Consider the following 6,453-nt stretch of genomic DNA (forward strand, 5'->3'; position numbering starts at 1 on the left):
CCTGAAATAAACTCGATGTCCACTCTTGACCTAGCGTCTTGCGGGCTAGAGTGAGACCCTCTCAACCCCACCTTTTAGTCTTGTCTTTCTTTCCTCAGTCCTGCAGCACAGGTTTCTGGACCTGATCGATTGTCGGCTGGCTCCGACAAGTGGCGCCCGAACAGGGACCTGAAATCTGGAAGAGATTGCTGCAGCGACCGCCGCGGAAGGAACGAGGAGTGCTCGATTTTAAGGTGAAAGTAAGTTTCTGCGGGGAGTGTATTTGAGAGTATGGGGCAAAATAATAGTAGAGGCTTATTTGTACAGATGCTTAGAGTTATGTTAAAAGCAAGAGGAATTCAGGTTACAAAGCAACGTTTAGAACAATTTCTTGTTTTTGTGGAGGAAATTTGTCCTTGGTTTCCAGAACAAGGCACTGTCAATTTAGAAACCTGGAGAGTTGTTGGGGTTCGTTTGAGAGATTATTATACAGCTAATGGCCCAAATAAATTACCGGTCACTGTTTTGCCCTTATGGCAGTTAATTAGAGATTGCCTCGATCCAGCTACTGAGGGAGAGAAATTAGATACAGTCAAGATAGAAAATATTGAGCCTTCCGCTCCTACTAATACAGAATTGAAAGAAGCACCCTCTGCTCCTCCTGCAGTAAATGCAAGTGACAATCCTTTTGATTCAGAATTAGATCCAGCCGATCAGGAGGAATTAGAGGAGCAAGCTGCTCAATATCATAGGGATGAAGACCCTTGGGGTGTCTTTTTAACTGAAGAAAATAAAAATTTTGACATGACTAAGCTTAAAAACATTATTACAGAATGTGTTCAACAAAATGTTTCTAAAAATAACCATAGGACCTTACCTCTAACTTCTTCTCCCCCTCCTGGTTACACATCCCAGGAGGCATGGACACCAAAATTTGTTGTTTTAAGTCCTTTACAAAAGGCTTTGCAACAAGCTAGTAAAGAAGGAGAACACATTCCTGGTTTTTCTTTAGTATATCCAGTCCTTGAGGATGCCCAACAACAGAGATACTATGAAACTATTCCTTTTAAACAATTAAAAGAATTAAAAATGGCTTGTGCTCAATATGGACCTACTGCGCCTTTTACACAAGCCATTGTTGAAAGTTTAGGAAATCAATATTTGCCTCTTAATGACTGGAAGCAAGTGGCACGCGCCTGTTTATCTGGAGGAAATTATTTACTCTGGAAATCAGAATTTTATGAAAATTGTGCAGCAACAGCAAGTATTAATCAAAGACAAGGTATTCAGGTTACCTTAGAACAACTGACCAGAGAGGGACAATACCAGGATACCTATTCACAATTAGGATATTTGCCTGGTGCTTATCCTCAAATAAATGCAGCAGCGTTGAGAGCATGGAGGAAGCTGCCAAACTCTGAAAATAAAACTGAGGATCTGTCTAAGATCCGACAAGGTCCCTACGAGCCATATCAGGATTTTGTTGCTCGCCTTATGGAGACCGGTAAGGTTATAGGGGACGAGCAAGCAGGATTGGTTTTAGCTAAACAATTGGCCTATGAAAATGCTAATTCTGCTTGCCAGGCAGCTCTTAGACCTTATAGAAAAAAGAGTAATTTGGCTGATTTTATACGAATTTGTGCTGATATAGGACCTTCCTATGTTCAAGGAATAGCCTTAGCCGCTGCTTTACAAGGAAAAACAGTAAAAGAGGTTTTATTTCAACAAAATCGTCCTAAGCACAATTTCCAAGGATCTTCCAGAGTAGCTGGTCCTCCTGGTAGTTGTTATGCTTGTGGCCAATTGGGACATTGAGCAAATCAATGTCCTAAACGGGGACAGCAGCCAATGGGTCAAAATACATTAGTTACAGGCCCAAGCCTGTGTCCCAGATGTAAAAAGGAAAAACATTGGGCTAAGGACTGTCGATCTAAAACTGATATAAATGGACAACTTCTGAACCAGGGAAACTGGGTGAGGGGCCAGCCCCAGGCCCTGAAACAATGTTACGAGGCAATTCAGGAGACCTCTCAGGTCAGCCACAACCCGTTTCTTCCCGACCAAGTATTTCAGACCTCTATAGAGCAACCCCAGGGAGTGCAGGACTGGACCTCTGTGCCTCCACCTACACAGTATTGACCCCAGAAATGGGAATGCAGGCCCTTCCTACTGGAATTTATGGGTCTTTACCTCCCGGCAGTGTGGGACTATTGTTAGGACGCAGTAGTACAACTATGAAAGGGTTGTTTGTTGCTCCAGGAGTGATTGACTCTGATTTTGAAGGAGAGATCAAGGTAATGGCTCACTCTCCTCGAACGATAACGGCCATTCCTGCAGGCCAACGTATTGCTCAATTAATCTTATTGCCGACTCTTACTGTTGGAAGACATAAAACTGATCATAAAAGAGGTACTGCAGGTTTTGGTTCCTCTGACGCTTATTGGATGCAACAGATAAGCGACCAGAGACCTGAATTGACTTTGGAAATCCAAGGCAAAAAATTTAAAGGCATTCTAGATACTGGAGCAGATATTTCTGTAATTGCTGCCTCTCACTGGCCTGAAAATTGGCCAAAACAAATTGCCCTTTCCATGTTACAAGGAATTGGACAATCGCATAATCCGGAACAAAGTTCTGCTTTTCTCTCTTGGAAGGATGAGGAAGGACATTCTGGAATATTTCAGCCTTATATTCTTCCTAGTTTGCCTGTTAATCTATGGGGAAGAGACATTATGTCTAATATGGGGGTCTTTCTGTATAGCCCCAACCCCACTGTTTCTCACCAGTTGTTATCACAAGGATTATATCCAAATAAAGGCCTAGGTAAACATAATCAAGGAATTACTCAACCATTACAAATAAAAGGAAAGAGGGATAAGACAGGTTTGGGTTATTTTTAATGGGGGCCCTTGACTGTCCTGCGACTCACGCAGATCCTATTGTATGGAAATCTGATCAACCTGTGTGGGTCGATCAATTGCCCCTTTCTCAAGAAAAAATTGCCGCTGCAAAACAATTGGTGCAGGAACAGTTGGACAGCGGGCATATTGCTCCCTCTAATTCACCTTGGAATTCTCCTATATTTATCATTAAGAAAAGGTCTGGAAAATGGAGATTGTTACAAGATTTACGCAAAGTAAATGAAACTTTAGAATTAATGGGTGCCTTACAGCCCGGTCTGCCTACTCCTATGGCTATACCTGATGGAACTTATAAAATTATTATTGATTTAAAAGACTGTTTTTATACTATTCCTCTATATCCTGATGATTGTAAGAGATTTGCATTTAGTGTTCCTTCCACAAATTTTAAAGAGCCTATGCAACGATATCAGTGGCTAGTTTTGCCTCAAGGCATGGCTAACAGCCCCACCTTATGTCAAAAATTCGTTGCTAAAGCTTTACAGCCTATTCGTTTAAAATATCCAGATGTTTATTTGATTCATTATATGGATGATATTTTAATTGCACACTCTCAAGAAGGCTATTTATTAACTGTATTTGATCAAATGCTGATTTCTTTAAAAGCCTTTGGCCTTCAAATTGCTGATGAAAAAGTTCAACGATTTTGCCCGTATGCATATTTGGGATTCCGTTTACATAATTTTACTTTTCAAACACAAAAGATTTAGCTACGCACGGATTCCCTTTTAACTTTAAATGATTTTCAGAAATTTCTGGGCGATATTAATTGGATTCGTCCTTATTTAAAACTTTCTACTGGAACTTTAAAACCCTTGTTTGACATTCTTAAAGGAGACACCAATCCTCGTTCTAGAAAATTGACTGCTGAAGCTTCTTTGGCTTTACGTGAAGTAGAACAGGCCATTGAAAACCAGCAATGTACTTACTGTGACTATAATCAAGAATGGGGTTTACTTATTTTACCCACTCCTCATATGCCAACCGGAGTGCTTTATCAGCATAGTCCTATGTATTGGATACATATGCATGTTTCCCCTTCAAAAGCTTTAGCTGCTTATCCTGATTTAGTCTGCTCTTTAATTGCAGAGGGACGTACTGCCTCCACTTTATATTTAGGCAGAGACCCACATTATATTACAGTTCCATATACTAGAGAGCAACAAGCTCAGTTACAACAATTTAATGATTCTTGGGCCCTTGCTCTAGCCCATTTTACAGGGCGCATTACTACTCATTATCCAGCAGATAAACTAATTCAATTTGCAAAGTCGCATCCATTTCTCTTCCAAAACAATACTGTTCTCTCCCCCCTTTCCTCAGCTACCACAGTATTTACCCATGGATCATCTAATGGTATTGCAGCCTATATTATTAAAGATAAAATTGTTTCTTGGCAAACATCTCAAACTTCTGCTCAAGTAGTAGAACTATTAGCAGTTCAAGCTGCTTTAATAGCGGTGCAACATGTGTCCTGTAATCTTTTTTTGATAGCCAATATATCATTCGTGCCTTACAAATTTTAGAAACTGTTCCTTTTATTGGCACTGTTAATTCCTATGTCAACCGTTTATTTTTTGACGTGCAGCTTATTATTCGCAGTCGCCGTCATCCTTGCTATTTTGGTCATCTCCGGGCACATACTAATTTACCTGGCCCTCTTTCTGAAGGAAATGCTAATGTTGATCGAGCTACTCAGCTTTATCCTGCCTTTGATGAAGCTAAACGTTCTCATGCGCTTCATCATCAAAATAGTCATAGCTTGCGGCTGCAATTTAAAATCCCTCGTGAAGCTGCTCGTCAAATTGTAAAAACCTGTTCTACCTGTCCTACTACAGTTTCCGTCCCACACTATGGGGTAAATCCTCGGGGACTTTTACCTAATCATCTCTGGCAAATGGATGTTACTCATATTAAAGAATTTCGTAACACTCCATTTGTCCATGTCAGCATTGACACTTATTCAGGTTTTATCCATGCTACATTACAAACTGGAGAAGCAAGCAAACATTGTATTAATCATCTTTTAAAATGTTTTTCTGTCATGGGCCAACCTCGTGTGCTAAAAACCGACAACGGCCCTGGCTACACTAGCCGAATGTTTCAACGCTTCTGCCAAACTTTAAAAATAGAGCATAAAACTGGAATTGCCTATAATCCTCAAGGGCAAGGAATTGTGGAACGTTGCCACCAAACGCTTAAAAATCAAATTCATAAATTAAAGAAGGGGGAATTATATCCCCTTACTCCACAGAACTATTTACAACATGCCCTTTTTATTTTAAATATTTTGACTTACGATATAAAAGGCAATTCGGCCGCCCAAATTTTTTGGAATAAACAACCCTCTCACCACCCTTTGGTGAGATGGAAGGATCCACTAACTAATCAATGGGCTGGCGCCGATCCAGTTCTAATGTGGGGAAGAGGCCATGTTTGTGTTTTTCCGCAAGATGCCGATACGCCGCGCTGGCTTCCGGAAAGGCTGGTACGCCAGGCGGAAAAGAACGATGCTATCCAGACTTCGACGATTACAACTTCAGACCCTGCCGACAGAGACACAGGTGCAGCAGTTTGTTCAACAAGCGAATCAGATAGCGAAGACGACTGAAAATTCACCTGTGTCACTGATGTTCTTAATTGTGAGCCTGGCATGTTCTATTACCTTGTCATCTTTTCCTGGTGCACACGCCAATGTGTTTTTGTCCTGGGCTCAAGCTTATGCTGATTTCCATAACTCATCTGACTGTTGGGTATGCAGTGCTATGCCTTTATCCGTTGGAAGTTTGCCTTGGTGGGTTATGCCTGTTACTAAACATGAATTTCATGCCATTTGTGAATTGCTTTTTCAACAACGGGAAAGATATGCTGGGTTGTATTCTCAAAATGTGTCTGCACTTGCCTGGTGTTCGGTAAAGGTTACACAGTCAGATTTTCTTTTCGATCTTTATGCTACAGAAAAAGAAGCTATAGATTTATATCGTAAAGTCCCACCGCAAGCAAGACAACCGAACGCAGATATTTCTGAACGTCTTACGGGACAATTCTATCAAATATGGGACCAACATATGTGGGTTACACCAGAAGCTGGACAATTAACGAGTCCTGCGGATATTTGTTGGGAACAAAGAGAACAACCATGTGGATTTAATGAAAAGACTCTATCAAGAAAGGACTGGAAATATTTGGGATATTTATCTCAAAGACTTTGTAAATGGACCATTGATGTTACATTTACATGTAAAAAGCCTTTTGTATGGCCTGGTTCTGACTGGAATAATCCAGGCTATCGTTGTGTTGCACCTAATGGGACAAAATGGATTTGTGGAACTAATATTTGGCCTTGGTTACCTTGTGGCTGGGTGGGACGTTGTACGCTAGGATTTGTTATAGCACCTGGCAGAATTGTAAAATCTGTACAAGGCATTCCTGCTAATATGCCTAATTTGCATGCTCATTGGATTCGATCAGCTTTTAAGTGGTATGATTATCTTGCTGCTATTTTTATTCCTTCATTAGGAAATGTTGATATCATGACTAAAGTAAATGCTTT

General features: G+C 40.7%; 1 pseudogene; it reads left to right on the top strand.

Moving 5' to 3' along the window:
• The first annotated feature begins 270 nt into the window (after positions 1 to 270).
• Positions 271 to 2,118, top strand: LOC140692595 (endogenous retrovirus group K member 10 Gag polyprotein-like; annotated as a pseudogene).
• The last annotated feature ends 4,335 nt before the right edge of the window (positions 2,119 to 6,453 follow it).

This window comes from Vicugna pacos, unplaced genomic scaffold, assembly GCF_048564905.1.
Source record: "Vicugna pacos unplaced genomic scaffold, VicPac4 scaffold_13, whole genome shotgun sequence".
Taxonomy (NCBI): domain Eukaryota; kingdom Metazoa; phylum Chordata; class Mammalia; order Artiodactyla; family Camelidae; genus Vicugna; species Vicugna pacos.